This window comes from Mauremys reevesii, linkage group 2 (assembly GCF_016161935.1).
Source record: "Mauremys reevesii isolate NIE-2019 linkage group 2, ASM1616193v1, whole genome shotgun sequence".
Classification (NCBI taxonomy): Eukaryota; Metazoa; Chordata; order Testudines; family Geoemydidae; genus Mauremys; species Mauremys reevesii.
Window position 1 is genome coordinate 186779188 of NC_052624.1, and position 18942 is coordinate 186798129.

General features: G+C 38.9%; 1 long non-coding RNA gene across 1 annotated transcript in view; it reads right to left on the bottom strand.

Moving 5' to 3' along the window:
- LOC120398839 overlaps positions 1 to 18942 on the bottom strand; it is a 95504-nt gene that overhangs the window by 29158 nt on the left and 47404 nt on the right. The gene's annotated exons all lie outside the window — the stretch shown is intronic.

The window sequence follows — 18942 nt, forward strand, 5'->3', positions numbered from 1 at the left end:
CAAATTTAATCCTTCATCTCAATAGCCTGGCTGTAATCCAGGAAGGTCCTCAGCATGAAGGCTGTAGTGAAGCCAATCCATGAATATCTACAAGAGCACAAATATTACACTGAAGGCTCTATTAGTATAGACATGACCAATAATGGCATTTACAAAAAATGTATCATCTATTTTATTAGGGGATTAGAATGTAATGTACTGTGTCTAACTAACTATATATTTAGTTAGACACAGTACATATACATGTACACAATATATATATATATAGAGAGAGAGAGAGACAGATATAGATATAGAAGGTATATGCAAATAAATGCATAGCTGTACAAGGGAGAATTCCTTCTGCCTACCAGACCTATGTTATATGTATTTACATGTTGAAATACTGCTAAGTAGGTGGAATCAACCAAGAAAACAGTGTCCATAACAGCAAACAAATGGATAGCTGGAATACAGAACCCAGATTACCCCCCGCCATTGGATCCTTCGTGAAGGAAAAGCTTCCTAGCTGTATGAACAATAGGACAATAGAACAAACTGCCTAGGGAGGTTGTGGAAGCTCCTTCACTGGAGGTTTTCAAAAAGGAGGCTGGATCGCCATCTGTCTTGGATGGTTTACAATCCTGCATCTTGGAAAGGTGTTACACTAGATGACCCTAGTGGTCCCTTCTAACCTTATGATTCCATAATTCTAAGGGATTCCCACTTTTGTGCATGTATAACATTTGCACATGTATGTGTGTGAGTATTATGTGCACAACCCACCTCTCTGCACACAAACTGGATATTTGTACACACAAAAACACTCATGCAGACAGATAGCTGTGGGACACATTATTTAATACAGGTCTGTATTAAATACAGACCTTTACGTCTGACACTGTTAGTTCTCCACATCCGTTTTTGATATCAATGCATTCATTCCTCTGCCATCTGCAGACAGCATCCAATGATCCAGATTGCATCCCCTAGAGCCATACTCAGAGAAGGAAGGTGAACTGCCTCCAGGGCACAATCTACCCCATTTCTGGTAAGCGATGGAGCACTCTCCACACAATACAGAATCTTTACAATAAGAATGGATAGGCTTGGAGTAGTGCAGAAGATTGCCCAAAAAGGTAAATACAGCTGAAAGTTGTATTGCTTTTTCCATCAAATACCTATACGCTGGGAAGCCCTCCATTAAGAGAATCTCTATAGGGATAGCTAAAGCCAGGGGAGATAGGGCAGCTTCACTGGATCCATGCTGCAAGGGAGTGGAGAAGTGATGTAATTCCTAGGCATTTTGTGGGGCAGAATACCCTTCTCATTCTATAAAGGCAGCCAAACTCCTCTCCCAAACCAGAATACATCAGGATTAATTGGGTGAAATCCTGGCCCCACTGGAGTGAATGGAAGTTTTGCTATTTACTTCAAGGTGGCCAGGATTTCATCCCCTGTGAGGGGACCTTCACTTAGCTTTTATTCCCATAGGCCACTCCCTGACTTTGAGATTTGCTGCACTACAGGATCAGTCTGTTTTTGAGAGCCAGAGAGAGCAAAGGACATGCACTCCCACAGTGAGGAGCAGCCTGAGCTACAGAACCTGACATAGATCCAGGCCTTATGACAGAACCAATAAGTATGTAAATAGATGAGCCTTACAGAGCTGAAAGTAATCTCAATTATGCAGACAGGCACAACTGTGGACTGAAAGGTACAAAAAGGTGACAAACTACTGAGAAAAAGGGGATGCAGCTTAGAATAATTCAGCATAGCTATGCATTCTGTTTAGAATATATATATTCTAATACACATGTATTCTAATACACAGCCCTCCCCACCACACACACACACTGCATAATATTAATGTCCCTATGGTTCAGAAAATTAAGATCCAAACCAAACTCCATTCCAAATCTAGCATACAATGTGCTACCATTGACTTGCCATTCCTAAATATATATATATATATATATGGAAGACAACAACTTCCAGTCAACTCAGAGATGCACAGTTAAAGCTCTGTTGGAAATGTATTGTGTAATCCTTAATTTATAAAATTAAATTAAATAAGTATGAGAAGTTTTTTAAAGAAAAAATGTACCTGCTTTTCAGAATACTTTCCTGTTTAATATGTTGTAAAACAAATGTCAGTATCTCAGGGGATATGAAATATTGATGAATGCTATAGTACATGTTGCTGCTATTCCCCTAATACTCACATTTACAGAATAGCAGTACAACAAATCATGTGCAACTCACCTAACTGGCTCAAGTGTAATTTACATCTGTTCCATCCTTAGCTTGTTTTAAAAAACGGATTGTGTCTCTCCCAGCCAAGACTAGATGTGATTTTTCACTTGAGCATCCCTCAAAACATCTTTGATTCACAGGAAAAGATGATCTAATTTACAAAAAGGATCCCAAAATGCATTGCAAGTACTACCTATAGCAGTGATTTAGTCCACTTCTCTGGGGTAGAACAACGCAACAGTTTGACACAGCAACACACATGACAAATTATACCTCCCTCCATTGACACTGCAAGGAGAATGTAATACAGTACATTAGAATTAGGTCAGGAGTAGGTTTCACACCCCTATTCTTATGAAAAAAGTTACAAAAGGTTTATAATAAGCGCAAATGGATAGGGCCTCAGTTTTAGATTTCATCCAAAAAGCATCCCTTCCAAAACAGTGATGCTCTTCTAACATCACACTGGGGCAGTGCTTCGTGCTGACTTGCAGGAAAAATTGCTAACTATGTGTTTAGGCATTTACACGATGTTTATCACCATGGTATTGGAGCACCTGATACCTCAGAATCATAATCTCCTACAGAATAGGTGTTCTTTGGAGATCTTCTAACCAGGCAATGTTCTAGACCTAAAACCTCCTCAACTTTTTTTCAAATCTGATAAAACCTACATGGATGGTGATATGAAGGTGATATGAAGAATAAATGGTCCACACAGATTACACCTGGCCAACCTTTGATTGTAATTTAAACATGAACATATGTAAAAAACAAAACAAACAAAGAAACAATATTCAGCCATTCTTGTACTACTACTTACTGGTTTCAGTGGATACGATGTATGGTAGACAATGGAAAACTTGGTCCCTTTCTCAGAAAGCCATAGTCTAAATTAGACAGACAATGCAGTTCAGACAAATAAAAGAATAAACTGACCAGATGAAGGTCCAATACAAACATGGTCTGTATTTTTAATTTTAAATATAATTTCAATGGGATTTCCTTATCAGGTCATCACTGGAAGTTCTTGAGGAAAAGCATCTGAGTTATTTTTAAAATCAGACAGGTGCAAGGTTTTGGTGTGATTGTAAATCAGGTAAGGGTAGCCATGGATTACTAAGGAAAACACCAGTTGACCAGCTAGTCCGATAGCTTCACTATAGAACTGCAGTTGTAATAGGTTATTTAAGGGCTTTCATTTGTGTATATACAGGGAGAAGTAACGGTATAACAAAATGGTTAGTTATAAGCAAGCTTTAACCACACTTGCATTATAATTCACTAAATTCTATACTTTGACACCAACTGTATGGTTTAATCAGCATTCTGTAATCCCATCATGATAACTGTAAAGAGCAAGCACCTGGGAGCAAGTTAAGAAATTAAGAGTTTGGTTTAATGATGTTGTGGTTAAACTAATGCATTATATCTTCTGAAAGCAGTGGGCTGTTAAACTTGGTAGTTGGTGGTATGCAGGATTAATTCCTCTCCCCGCTGTCAGAGAGCAGGGTCTATTTTTCCTAATACAAATTTGAGAGATTTGCAGTGTTTATCAGGCATGTGGTTTTCAGACGACTTTCTACATGGTATACGCGAAGCATTAAAAGGAGCTTTTTCTCTTGGGAAATAAAAATCCTATATTATATGGGACTCAGAACCATTGGTACCAGCTAAGATGTTGGATTGTCCATATTCTGTAATTGCACCTCTAAAACAAAACAAGGTTCTGTAATTGCACCTCTAAAACAAAACAAGGTTCCAGAACTTCTAATGAAAACTGAGCTATAAAATGAGTCCCACCGCACCTTTGAGTCTTCAATGACTTCTTCTTCAGCTATTTCTTCCTGATAACAGGCTTTAGTCCAGAATTGTTAATCTCACACAAGTAGCTCTAGCTCTAATTAAGTTTCATGGACTACTTGAGGGGTAAAGCAAACAAGATTTAGCCTTCCAGTCAGTTAAATAGTTCAGTGCTAATAATACAGTTAAAATAAATCAAAAACATTAAAAACAAATGGCCAGAAATCAGTTTGGCCCCACAAACAATGTGAAAATAATATGAAGGGGCTAGCAGCTGCCAGCCAAAAATCAGGGAAATTCTTAACTGAGTTGAAACTTGTAAGAGAAGTTAATTCATTGTATGCTTCAGTGAAGCATGTTCAATAGGTCCTTCTATCACAGAGGTCCACAACACTCAGATACATTAATCTAGCCCTTGTATTACAACATTACATTGCAGTTACAAAGACCACATAGGATAACACCACCAAGGACTGTGAGCTCATGTGTGGCACTGGCTGGAAATTGTCTTCAAATTCTTGCTCTTGTGGGTAAAAGCTGAAAATACATTGCCCTACCTATGGCAATTCATTTACAGGATTGGTGTTTTCCTAGAAATTATTGCCCAGTACAGTAACTAACAGGACAGCAGGATTTAACTTTGAACATTTATAATATAAGCCAGTGGTTTTCAACCTGTGGTCCACGGACCCCTGGGAGTCTGCAAACCATGTCTAAGATTTCGAAAGGGCTCCGCACCTCCATTAGAAATGTTTTAGGGGTCTGCAAATAAAAAAAAAGGGTGAAAAGCACTGATACATGCAATAGTGAAAAGATAAAGCAAAAGGAGCTAAGTCATAAAAGCCAATTACCTAGTATACAAGTGCTGGAGTAGCATGTTTTTAAGGAGAGGTAGATATCCATGCAACAGAGATTTAACTAAACAGAAGAGGAGAATTTTATCCTGGACTTTAAATTGCCAGGATGAAAAGTTTATTGAAAGGAGAAACAAAATAAAGTAGCAAGAGGGATTGCACAGTTAGTGCAGAATGACACTGAGTCAGCAGAGAGGAATGATATACATATTTTGGATGACACAGCAGAGTCAGTTAGGCTACAAGTTAAGGACAATAAAGATAGTCAGGTGATCTTGGGATGTTGCTCCTCCAGGGCAGTTAGAACAAGTAGCTCAGGAAACATTTTTTCAGATGAAGAGGTCTGTGAAAAGAACAGAACTTTGATCATAAGGAACTTAAATTACTCTAATATCAATTGGGATAACTACTAAGCTAAAAGTAAGAGGAGGGCATATTTGTAGTGGTAAAGCAGGATTGCTATCTTTGTCCCATTGCTATGGCTACTCAAGACTCAATTGTGGGAAGGAAGTCAAGTATGATAAATGGGGTTGGAGCTGGTGAGCATAGGATTCAGTGATCAAAATATCATTGCATCTGACACACTACTGGGGGTAATGCACTGGAGGAATGAGCACAAAAGTTCTTGTACTTAAGAAAGCTGATTTTCTAAAGAACTTTGAATTTCCCTAATGTACAGGAATTCTACTCAACGGAAGTGAGAAATACTTAAAATACTATTGGAGAGGAATTAAATTTTTTCCCAGATAAGTCTGAACACTAAACATTTTTTTAAAGCTTTCACTAGTGCAAGTTGTCCATTTCACTCTCCAAACGGGGCTTTAGCATAAGTTCTGGCACTCAGATGTTTAGCTCCACCTAATGCCCCTTATGCTAAAAACTCCAAGAGGACAAGGCTGAAGTGCCATTAAGATGTTGGGCATTTAAACAGAATTTTCAAAAGCACTTAGGGCCACTTTCAACATCTACTGCTCCTGATTAAATAGGTGACACAAGTTAAGCCACTTAGGAATCAACTGTCCACTGGCTCATCTGAACACCATACCCCTAAAACTCCACTCCACAGTGATAATTTTTTTAAAAGAAATACCCACATACACTAGAGAGAGAGAGACTGAGTAAGCAATAGATTATGGGGCCTGACAGCTAGGGCAGGAGACTTGTGGGGGAAGAAGTGCACCTAGGCATTTGCTGTTGAGAGATAGAGCTTGCACTAACTTCTGGCTGAAGCCCAATACCTGACCATGCTAAAGTTGGAGAGCAAGGGCCAAATTTTCAAGACTCCAATAGCCCTCACTCCCTCCAGAGTGCTCAAAACTGCATCCCTCTTTGAAAATTCCTCTACAAGAGAGCAAAAGAGGCCACAGTGGTTAACTAGAAATGTAAAAAGTAATCTAGAAACATGGAGAGGTGGCTTTAGGAGATTTAATGTTAAGGAGAGAAACTGGGAGATATTACAAAAAGTAAGTAGAATTCAACGAATAGGATAATTAGAGCAACAGGTATTTATTTATTTGGACTTCTGAGGACAAAAAAAAAAATCCAAAAAAGGTCCACCATAGTCTGTGGTTGTGGTTGAATCTGTCCAAAAACAAGAGGGGAATAAATGTGAGTAAAGATTGTCTGTCTTGAAAAGTAGACAAGCACCCATTTGTTTTAAAAGAAATGATAGCAGGAATGATTGGATTTCTAACTTCTTTAAAAATAAAGAAGTTCCCCAGTTACATGTTAACTTTTGGGGAACGGAAAATAGATTTAAAATTATAATAAATAAAATATAAAAACCAAAACCAGACCAGTTACCTTAACAAACTGTGAGGATATCCTAGAAAAGATTTAGGGAAAGAACTCCTAGAAAAGTCATAAGCTGATTAGATAGTCAACATGAATTTATGAGAGGGAGGTTTTAAGTAACCTGTTAGAGGCTTTTGAAGATAACTGTTTCCATGGTAAATAAAAAAAGTGGAATGGATGTTGCATACTTATATTGAATGCCATTTAGAAAGATTCCACTGTAAACATCATTGTTTAAGTTAACTCTTGACTATGTATGCAGAGAATACTAGAATCTTAAATATTAAAATGCTTCAGAAACAACCTGTAAATGATAACTTTCCTGCTGCAGCTCCCCAATTTACTTCAGCAACATAAGGCATGGGCGGGGTGACCAGATAGCAAGTGTGAAAAATTGGGACAGGGGGTGGGGAAGTAATAGGTGCCTTTATAGGAAAAAGCCACCAAAATTGGGACTGTCCCTATAAAATTGGGACAACTGGTCACCCTAGGCATGGGATATCCTAGAGATCCTTTTTGAGAAATCTCTAGTTCAGAATATCAATGTGTGTAAATACTTCTGCTAGGAAACCCTGATTTTATATTTGATTTCAATATCAAAATTGAGATCCAGATTTGAACCCAATTAAGCATTCATCAATAGATAGTGGCAGACCAAGGTGAGTTACATACACTCATCTAAGGGCAGAAATTGACTCATAGAATATGGGGTGGGTGGGAGAGAAAAAGCAGAACATACATGTTTTAAATAATGAATTATTAGAGAGATGCCAAACCTAACACACACCAGTTCCACATTTCACATCTGGGTGCTCGCTCTCTGATGACCCAAACTAAAACTCGTATTTTGTGGGTTCAAAATCCTCTGCTCAGAACGTATTCTGAGAACAGCTGTGTGACAAGTTTGCACACTCACTCTGAGTCATCCCCAGCCTCCTCTTCTATAGAGGGTGAATATTCTCTTGTAACAGGTTACCAGGTGCCAGGACCCTGCACAGAAAGGCAGAGCTATTCTGTTGCTTCACCCTGGCAGTATGACCTTAAAACCGCCTGATATGGAACTCAATTATCAACCCATTAAAACATGCAGCTGACACCACGACTATGTGTGAAGCCCCACTGACTGTGCCAGGGCTGAATTTGGCTTCAGAATTTGTAAATACAACTTGCATAAAATTGCCGCTTTTGGGCACTCTTGTTGGCAAAGAACCCAATGACTAAATATAAAGAGAAAATGAACTTCTGTACTCTTGTCCCTCAGACGTTCATTCAAGAATAGTGTTGCGGCACCTCAGAAGGCTGGAGTGGGAGAAACCTGCATGTTACTGCCAGTGTGGTACCTATTTTGTAGATACAGGACTTCAGTTTCCTAAGCTGTCTCTCACCGTACTAACCTTTAAAGAAGATCAAATGTGATATTAAAATTACTTTTCTGGCAGACAATTCGGAATGGAAGGATTTTTCTATTATCAGAAGTGCTGGGTGCAAATTATTATTTTAAAATCACTTCTGTAAAGAATTTCAGCCTCAATTCATCTGACAGGGTCGGGGGGGGGGGTCTGACAAAATGCACCATTCAGCTACATGATCACACTTTTAATTTTGAATGTTGTCCTAGTCTGTAACTACATATTCATTGTTACTGCCAGAAAGAGGGTCCCCGTAACAAAACCACCTTTTTCCTTTCTTCAGAACTGCAAAATATGCACTGACCCAATATGCTGAGTGTTTCCCACTTCTCATTTATTATTGGAATCTCTTGATTGTGTTGATTAAAGTTTTTCATTTAGGACATCCTGTTCCCGTAATATAGCAATGACATGTTGACTTGTTATGAAATAGCCCTATACAAACTGATGACACTACTTACACCTATATAGAAAAATCACTTGTACAGTGCCAAATATGCATTTGTAAATTGATACTGTAGGAAAAGGCAGCATTATATTAGGTATAAAAGCCTTAAAAAGAGAGCCTATGAAATAAAATCATGTTTCCATATTTGACCTTCAAATTATGCCTTCACTCCAATCTCATAAATGTTTGATTTACTTTTATTAGTATTTAAGCCCATCTTCTCTATTTTTTTATTTTACTTCTGCATCATTATTTTATTCACTTTTTCGCTAGTAACGTCCACTACTGTTGTTTCACATTATCATTACAAGAAGGAAAACCAAACCTAGTCCCCATGCAGTTTTAGTACTGGTGTAACTATTTCAGTTAGAGATGTGATTGGCTGGTTTTATTTAAAATGAAATAGTTATACTGGTACAAACCCTGGTGCGGATGCACTTATACTGATATAAAAGGTGCCTTACCCCACTACAGCTTTACCAACACAGATATGTTGGTATAACTATACCAGCAAATCCCTGCTAGAGGAGATTGATTCTGTTTGTACCAGCAAAATATTCTTAAAAAAACAAACAAAAAAAACCCCCACACACTTCCCCAAATGAAGTAAGATATATTGATAAAATGGACATTTTTGCTGGTATAAATTGAATCTACATGAATGCTTTTGCCAGCATAGCTATTATGTTGGACAAGGTGGGGGGGAGGGGGTAGGGATTCAGCCCTTTGACTGACATATCTATGCCATAAGTATAGACCTAGCCTTATTAACTTATGGGAAGAGAACTTAGCGATACCATTATAAGGTACTTTTATACTGTAACTTCATCCATGGGAAAGAGTAAACCACTTTAAATAGTACAACTTTTATGTGGAGACAAGGCCTAAGGAATAGGAATTTGCAGTATAGTGGTTGAGCAGCATTCACAGTGAGGACCTTATTTTCCAAAGAAATAATACATATTATGCTACCAAAAATTCTTGTTGTTGGAGTGTCAGTGAGATTACATGAGGCTGATTAACATGAGCAGATCTCCACGTACTCCTCCTTACTGTGGCCACAGGACCTGATGTGAAAATGGTGACAGACAGCCCTTCCCTACCTCACAGGGATGTGGTAAGGGTAAATTCATTATAGATTGTGAGGCACTCAGATACTATGATAATAAGAACATTTAATTACCATAAAGAAATATTTATAGATTTTTAGTTATCTTTCAAATAAAGCTAGCAGCTGGAAACAGGGAGGAGAGGTCAGCACTATATGTCCAGCCGTATATATGCAAACCACTGGTCATCCCCAGCACATAGTTGGGAATGTGTGCCTTACCAAATAATAGCTAACGAGGCACTTAAAGTCAAATGGCACATTTAATCTTAGAGGCAGCTTAGAAGTAAAGTAATACTTTAGAAAAAAATAAGAATTAACAAATAAAATATATCAAGCATACCAAACTTCCATGGTAACTCTTAAATTAAGCCATACATGTCACACATTAAGATCCGATTAATCAATTTCCAGGGTTTTATTTAAACAATTCTAAACTGCAACTAGAAAATCATGTTTGTACATCTGTAGTCATTTGTAGGTAATGTTTGCTCACAAAGGGTAGTTACAAACAGTGTGCATATTCTAAACAAACAGAAAAAGTTGTTTATTTAATAAACCAAACCATATGTCATGTTTTTCTGTTGTAGAAAAATGGAATCTCTGAAATGTAATGAAAAAGATGCCTTCAGAGAGGCCTGTTTCTGTGTCTGATTTGTGCCTCAGTCTCCCATGAAAATCAATGGGAACTTCATGTAAGGAATATATTCAACATTGGGCATGAATTTAAGTTGCAACAACATGCCAATATTTCAGAACATCACTATTGTAGCATAGCTAGATTGATACTAAGAGTGAAATGTCACAAATGATTTAGGGTAAAAATGTGTTTTTGTATGTTGTATCAGAATGTAGACCTTCAAGTACAAGCTAGGACTTAAAAATCCAAAATATTTGTTTGTTTTATTTATAGTCTCTCTAATGTCACTCATAGTATTTGAGCACCACATAAACATGAAAATTATTAAACATAATTCACCTTCACAGCACTCCTGTGACAGTGAGATATATTATCCTAATTTTACTGATGGGGAGACTGCTTGCCTAAAGTCACACAAGAAATGTTTGGCAACACTGGGAATAAAATCCTGATTAGAACTGGTTAATAAGTTTCCACTAGAATTTTGATTTTTAATGAAAAGTGTTGTGTCAACAAAAAAACAAAAACAAAAATTCCCCACAGGAAAAAAATGTTTATTTAGATAACATTTTTCCTATTTTCCAAATGGGAAAATGGATTTGAAATATTTTGACTTGTTGAACTGACCCAAAACATTTCATTTCAAATTAGTTCAGCATTAAACTGTATTGCCTTTTAGTGCCACATTGCCTCCTGGGAGTTGTAGTTTGTGTTCCTCACGGCCCATTCGCTCCTATCGGCCAGGTTCCCTGGCTGAACTGTAACTCAAGATGAAATGCAGTTTCCCCTGTTATCGAGTGGCATGGCTACAGATGAATAACGGGAGATGTAATCCATTTCTGAATCTAAGGGCTTGTCTACACGTTGCAGCAATGGGCATTACAGAGTTGCTGCTCTGCCTGCTTTGGGGATAAGGGGAATCCTCCCACCAGCCTTGCCCTTTATCAACTCCTTCCTTTTCTGGTCTCAAGGGGGATGAGTCAGCATTGCCACATCAATCCGCTGTGCATCTGGAGCAGCATCCGGGCCCCTCTCTACCCTGCCCTCTCCCTCCTTCCCCCACCCTGCATTAAAGCAGTGTACTCCTTCCCCTGGCAAGCCAGACAATGTTTCCCCCACTTAAAGCATGGTGTGGTCATTATGGCAGTGGACACTTCAGGGTTGTGATTTCTAAGGTAAAACTAATGTGTTGCATGTTAATTGGTCTGTGTGGGCCCTGCTGGTGCATGCTAACGTTTCCTCAGTGTACTAGGGAAACTTTAGTGCCCACCAGCAGGGCCTACACGGAACAATTAATGTGCAACACATCATGTACTTTAGAAATCACACCCCTGTAGAGCACATTACCCCACCACATAGACAAGTCCAAAAATTTTCAGAACATTAATTTTCATCCCACATCTGGATGAAAAGTTGACATATCCCATTATAATGAAATTCAACTTTGAAAGATCAGCATTTCTCATGGGCAATGCCAGCTCTCATTCAGCTCTAATCCTGCTGTCTAGAAACACAGTCCACTGCTTAACCACAAAACCGTCCTTCATACTTACAGACTGCAGTCCTGCACCATCTTTTGCCATTATAACTATTATGCTCCACTGTTTTTTTGCAGAGTGGCTAAGAACATCACATAACTAATATAGAACCCCTAATTCTCCCTAGATTGTCCAACTGGTCTCCATCACTTAACTGCACTTCCAACCATCACCACCACACACTACTTCTTCCAGTTTTCAGACAGCCCGTAATCATCCATGTGTGTTATGCACAGGGATACATAGGTCATAAGCACTCAGAGGAAGTGTTCATACAAAGGTTCACACATATAAACCCAAAGTGTGTGCACTCTAAAACAGACATATCCATGTACTATTAAAAAAGATTAAAATGAACATGTTTGATCAAGGTGTGTTCTATTTATATGCACTAAGTTATTTTCCTACCTTTTATTACATAATTTAGAATAATTATTCTTCAATGTATTAAAAGTCTTCCACCATGTTAAAATGACATCATCTAAGAACAGTTTATGAAGTGGTATTTTATGGTGTAGTAAGAAATTACTTTGATAATTAGAATTTAGAAAAAAACCACCAAAGAGTTGACTAGAATCATTAATCTTTCAGGTGAAAAAGGAAGTTTTAAAGTTAATACATTGTTATATATTAAAATGTTAGATTTACCATATATATCTCTCAATTTCTATTCCTTATAAATAAATACTAATTTATTCTGCTTTTCATACTTATACTTTGTAGATTTTATAAAATCTGTTTATTGATTGCTGTGCTTGGGATCTTTGGAATTATTGTTTCAAATTTATGTATGACAATAAGCCCTGGTTAAAAGCTCCGTATGCGTACAAAATGGCAGAAGAAGAAAGCAAGTGAGACTGTTCCCAGTATTCCTCTCAGTGAGGGAAGAGAGATCATACATTGGGAGTTATTGATTGGTCCTTGCTGTATGTACTCAAGGGTCCTCAGCAGTGTTTATGATATTTTACGCCACATTAACTGTTGAGATGATATGCTATGACAGCTCTTAAAAAATGTACCCCTGAGCTCTAAATTGTTCCAATTATGGCTTTAGCATAACAGTTATCTACCAAGGGGCATAGCTCACTGCTCTACGATGGAGGGGAGTAGGAGGAAGCCAATAATCTTCACATATGCTGACATCCTCCCCTTCCCAGTTCAAGCCTGTCATTGCTTTCCTTCACTGTAGCTTTTCATAATCCTTAACATATGGCCCTTGTTTTGATAGGCATGAAATTACATCAAGGTCATTTTTAATAACTGTCAATAGCCCCAGAGAAGCGGTCAGTTTTATTGACACCTTAGTTGAAGGGCTCAGGGAGCTGTAAGTAGCACACAGGCCCTGACTGGGAAAGCTGATCCACTGGGAAACAGATTATTATTGATATTAGTAAATTAGTATTGATAGAAATTTGATGAGTATCGTGCATCTGGATCATTCCACAATACACTAATGTCAACAGACGCACACAGCTCTCTGTTTCAGGCAGACATTTATTTACATTCTTTTCATCTTGTTTTTCTCTCTTTTGAGGGGTGAGTGAGGAGGAGTTTGCAGGAGGACCAGGGGGAGACATAGAAACTGAGATGGGTTGTAGATATCTAAACATTACTAATGTTGTCAACTAATTTCTTGAAAATAGAAGCTGCTATAAAGATACTCTGCTCCCATCTTTTTTCCTTTGTTGGGAAACTAAACACACGTACACACACACAAACACACACTCCCTCTCCCCAATGCAAGAGACTGTTCAAGCTGCCATAACTAAATCTGAATTGAAACCGTTGCATCACATATCATATTTTGAAGGAATGTCAAACACTAACAGGACTACAGTGTCCAATGGACTTTAGCTTAGTTCTTTATAGCAACACCAAGGTGGCAGTGGTTAAGGTAAGACCAGGATGCAGAAAGGAATCGAATTCCCCACTGGCATGTACCTCCTGAACTTGGTGGCCATGTCAGTGATTACAGAATGGTCCAAGAAAACAGGAGGAAAAGAAGAACAAACAAACATTCAGAGGGGCTAGATGCACTGAGGCAAGTTCACACCACTCCAGAAGTTATTCATCTAGAGGCCAACATCTGTGGAAATAAATAACAATCCTGACGTGCTGGTGAGCTTTGGAATTTGGAGAGGGTATATAAACAGAGGGATAGGAAAAAATTACAGACTACTGAGATGACAACCAAAGAAGGATCAGAAACACATAAAATTGCAGGCATTTCCAAAGCCTAGAGTAATACAAAAAAGTTGCAGGGTGTTTTGCAGGTTTAAACTAGTGTAAATGGTGAGCTCTTTGTAACGTGAAGTCTTTAAACACTGATTTGAGGATTTCAGTAAAGAGGTTAGAGGTCTATTTCAAGAGTGGGTGAGTGAGGCTCTGTGGCCAGAAATGTGCAGGAGGTCATACAATGGTCCCATCTGACTTTAAAGTCTAAGTCTATAAGTAAAGTTGGAAGTTGAGAGGTGGTAAGGCTATTGTTTGGCTAATTATTTCACTGTACCAATTTTAAACACTTTGAACGAGAACCTTACAAAAAAAATACACTATCTTTTCATAAAGAGAATAAAGTTCTACCATATAAAACTATAAGAAAAAAAATAAATCAGACTTGCAATGGAATATAAATGCCCTAAATTATGCTACCTTAATTTACCCACTGTAAACACTACATCTATTTGTGTGTTTATATTATGTTCCTATTTTATGAAGCATATGACTAACATTTGGCCCAAAATTTAAACATCCACCCCCAGAGCTTTCACTCTAATGTATTCTATTTCATATTAATACATTTATAATGTTCTCATCAAGGAATAGGGATGGCATTTCAGCATCATGGTGCAATGTTTTGTAGTAATACAGATACAAACTTCATCCAATAATCTTATATTTTAGGCCATCATGTCAACATTACCACTTATGCCAGCAAAACTTACATTGCTCAGGTGTGAGAAAAAAAATGCACCCCCACTGTCCCAGGAGCAACATAAGTTTGTCCGGCATATGTGGTAGTGTGAACAGCGCTATGTCAGCAGGAGAGCTTCTCCCACTGACATAGCTACCACCATGCATTGGAGGTGCTTTAGTTATGTCAATGGGAGCGCAAAGCAGCTACACAAGAGATCTTAGTTTTGCAGCTGCATTGGTACAGCTCTGCTGCTGTAAGGTCTCCAATAGAAACATAGCTTAAATGACCAGCACTGTATCATGTTAAGTCTAAGGCTTGTTTTTCAGGTTTGAGGCCAAATTGGGACACCAAATTCTCATGAGTTGTTCTCCTGAGATTTTGTCCCAAGATTTCTGCCATTTCATGAGAACTCCAATATCCAGAGGAATGGAGATTTCCATTTCTAGAAAATCTCTCCCATTTAGTTGGGTTTTTTTAAAACTTAACCCAAATAGGAGGGGGAAAAAAAGAGCATGTTCTAGTATATAGAATAAAATCTGAATTCAAACCACCATTTCCATTACCCTTATAATTCAAAGGCATTCATATCGGAGGTTTTTGCCTGGGCCCATCCGTAATTATAAAAACGGCTGCGGCAGTTCAGACCTAAACACCACCAAATGGCTCAAATTCTGATCCCTAGTTCCTCCAAAAGAGTTCTCTCACAAGAGTGTGTATTCAACTGTTGGATTTATTACTCCTATGAAAAGCTTTTATATATTTAAAAAAAAAGTGAGTAGAAGGGACAGTAAAGGTGTGGAAAAGTCAAGCCCCATCCCGTCCATCTTCAGAACTAAACACAGGGAGTTGACAACTACACTGAGCTGTGAAACCACAACTAGCCACATATTCTAGATAGATGCTTATTAAAAAGGAAGGACCTATTGCACTATTTTCTCAATTATCCTGTGACTTTGTAGCCTTTGTTCTTGGAAGGATTACCCAGAGAAATATGCTATGCCAAATAAGGACTCATATTTTCCTGACTGTTGGGTTCTGCAACAGGGGCTGACACCTGAAATTAACTGTCATCCCAGGCTGGAACAGAGTATAAGACAGAAAACAGTAACTGTTTTACCCACATTTGATTTCTGTCCCTCCTTCCCCCCCACCCCTCAACTTTTAGTTCAGTTCTCTCTCGTCCATTCACTTTCCCCACTGGGGCTATGGCTACACTACAGAGCTTACAGCAGCGCAGCTGCACTGCTGTAGAATTGCTAGTGCAGACGCTCCAAGCCAATAGGAGAGAGCTCTCCCATCAATGTAATTACTCCAGCCGCTGTGATCAGTGATAACTATGTTGGTGGGAGAAGCTCACCCACCAATATAGCACACCAGAGCTTTGGTTCGTGTAACTTACATCACTCGGGGGTGGGGGGGGGAGGGGAGGGGCTTATTTACATCCCGGAACAACATAATTTATACTGACTTAAACTGTAGTGTGTACATAGCCTAGGTTTCTACACATCCATATTTCAACAAAAGAGTTTTGCTTGTTCAGAAATTTGCATGCTGGTTGAGCACTGGTTGAGGGTTCCATTCATTTAGTGAATGCTCAGCTGCCTAGAGTGCTCAGTTTACATGGCAACATTTCAAATCTTTTCAACTTAGTGATCAACACACAGTTAGTTGAAAATTCTGGTTAAGTGCTCTATTCACTCTTGCCATATGGGACAGGAGCCCCTCATCATTATATAAAAAAATGGTTGTCACAACAAAGCCACTCTCTCCCTTCCAAATGGAAGCTGATTAACATCGATAAATATAACTACAGCACCAAACCACAGGAAGATGGTAATAATTACACTCTTTCTTGCACTTCAGGATTTTTCCTTAAAGGTAGTGAAGGAGCATCAACCATACAGACAACATAAAAATAATAATATAATAGTATCCAATAGACTATGCATTGCCCTTCCTACATAGAAAACACCATTAGCCAAATTCTGTTCTAAGTGCACACACACAACTCCCAGTGAAATTAATGAGACATGCATGCATACATACATACAGCTATCTAAGGATACAATCTGTTCCATTCTAAATGTGCACATAGCCACAGCACTTGGAAGTATATCACTGGAGAGGCTTAAAAGTATATAAAGTTAAGAAAGGAGGAGGAGGAGGAGTCTGGTATCGCAACAAAGTGATTTAATGTATGCATATGAGTGTTGTTTAACAGTGAACACAACTCAAAAGTGCAGCATTTTCTACAGGCCCTGCCATGCTGAAAATATCAGGAAAGCAACTGTCCTGTAGACCTCTCTCCTCCTTGCAGGAATTCACTTAATAAATCTCTCACTGCAGGAAGTTTTACTTTTCAAATGGTCTTCACTGGGGGAAGACCATTCTGAAAGTTCTTGTTCCCTTGTCATTGGCAGATTGTATTGTAAAATGAATACGAAGAAATCCTGCTATCTGATTGGTTGGCAAATGTTCCCAACAGTGCAGATATACTTCAAAATCAGCAAGGTTCAGAACTCATTAACCTCATCATGACTTGAATACAATATCATTACACCTTTAAGGCCAGCATCAGAAGAGCAAGAGAAAAAAGGAGCTAGATATAGCTACTCTGAGTTCACTACAGGCAAGTTCTACTGTATGCCCTATTAAAACCAATCCACCAAAATAATTTCTGTATGCTATTTCTCCATTAGTACAACAGATATATGTGAAACACCCCCAGCCCTCCACCTCCAATAACTGAATTTCCCCCAGCAAATTGTGTTTTCCTCCTGTCTCCACTTTTAAATTGGAAAATTACAGTGTTGCCAGCCTCAGATTTTAATTGTAGTTCACAGATGTTTTGGCCTGCAGTACACACAAAAATAGTAGACTATAAAAGCAAAAGGTAAAATTTCAAATATACTTTAAAATATGCTAGATCATTACAAAGACAGACATGCCAGGTCAGAGATTTCAATAACTTCTACAGTGAGGAGGTGAGGTGCTGTAATATGTACTAATGGGACCCAACATTTTCTGTTGTGACTTAGTGTAGAATTTGAATCCAGGTCCGCAGGGGTAAGACACTAGTGTCCAAATCCAATGTTCCACACTGCAATAAACCAGAAGTTGGCTAACTGCTGGCTGAACTATATTATACTACTGCAATATGAAACTTCTGAATGTCTCCACTATGTCTGCCTGCAAAATGACTGCACTTTTGTTTTCAGATATTCCAGAGTCCTATTTGGAATTAAGTTTACAACACCAAGACTATGTGCAGTAGAGTAGAATATTCTATTTTTAATGAAACCGCCCTAGAGAAAGATACTTGCTTTGTATTGTATAATTTTTCAGGACATAATCTTATATAGTAGACTAGAGTCTACCATATGGAGAATTGTGTTCTTTTCAGCTGCCTTCATTTGCTTGAATCAGGGGTCGGCAACCTTTGACACACAGCTCGCCAGGGTAAGCACCCTGGCAGGCCGGGCCGGTTTGTTTACCTGCCGTGTCCGCAGTTTCGGACAATCACAACTCCCACTAGCCACGGTTCGCCATCCCGGGCCAATTGGGGCGGCGGGAAGGGGCAGCCAGCACATCCCACGGCCCGCACCGCTTCCCACCGCCCCCATTGGCCCAGGATGGTGAACCGTGGCCAGTGGGAGCCATGATTGGCCGAACCTGCGGACACAGCAGGTAAACAAACCGGCCCAGCCAGCCAGGGTGTTTACCCTGGCGAGCCACGTGCCAAAGGTTGCCGACCCCTTGCTTGAATGAGAGTGCAAGTAGAAGGATGCTGTGAACACAAACTATCCCAATCCATCTTCATGGGGCCAAATAGTTGGCTTCCCAAATATCCTCTGCCACCTACCTGGATAATCTGCTACCACATTCTGAGACAACAGGATTTCAAATGCTCTGCTGCTGCTTCTGCTCTGGTTCTTTGAACTGTGCAAGCATACTAGAGCTATCACTACAAATGTGGCAGGGTGGTGGTGGTGGAAATGGTTATTTGAAAAATTCCAAGACAGTAAGAAAGTTTGGGTTCAAGATGATTTTGAGGGATGAACGTAAATTTTAACGGCTGTTTGGCTGGCATGGGAGTTACAGAGAAAGGGGTTGATAATGTCCCTATTTTTCTGACAGTTTATCCATTCTTAAAGTCCCATGGAAGCCATTCAACTCAGGAAGAATCATATGCAACT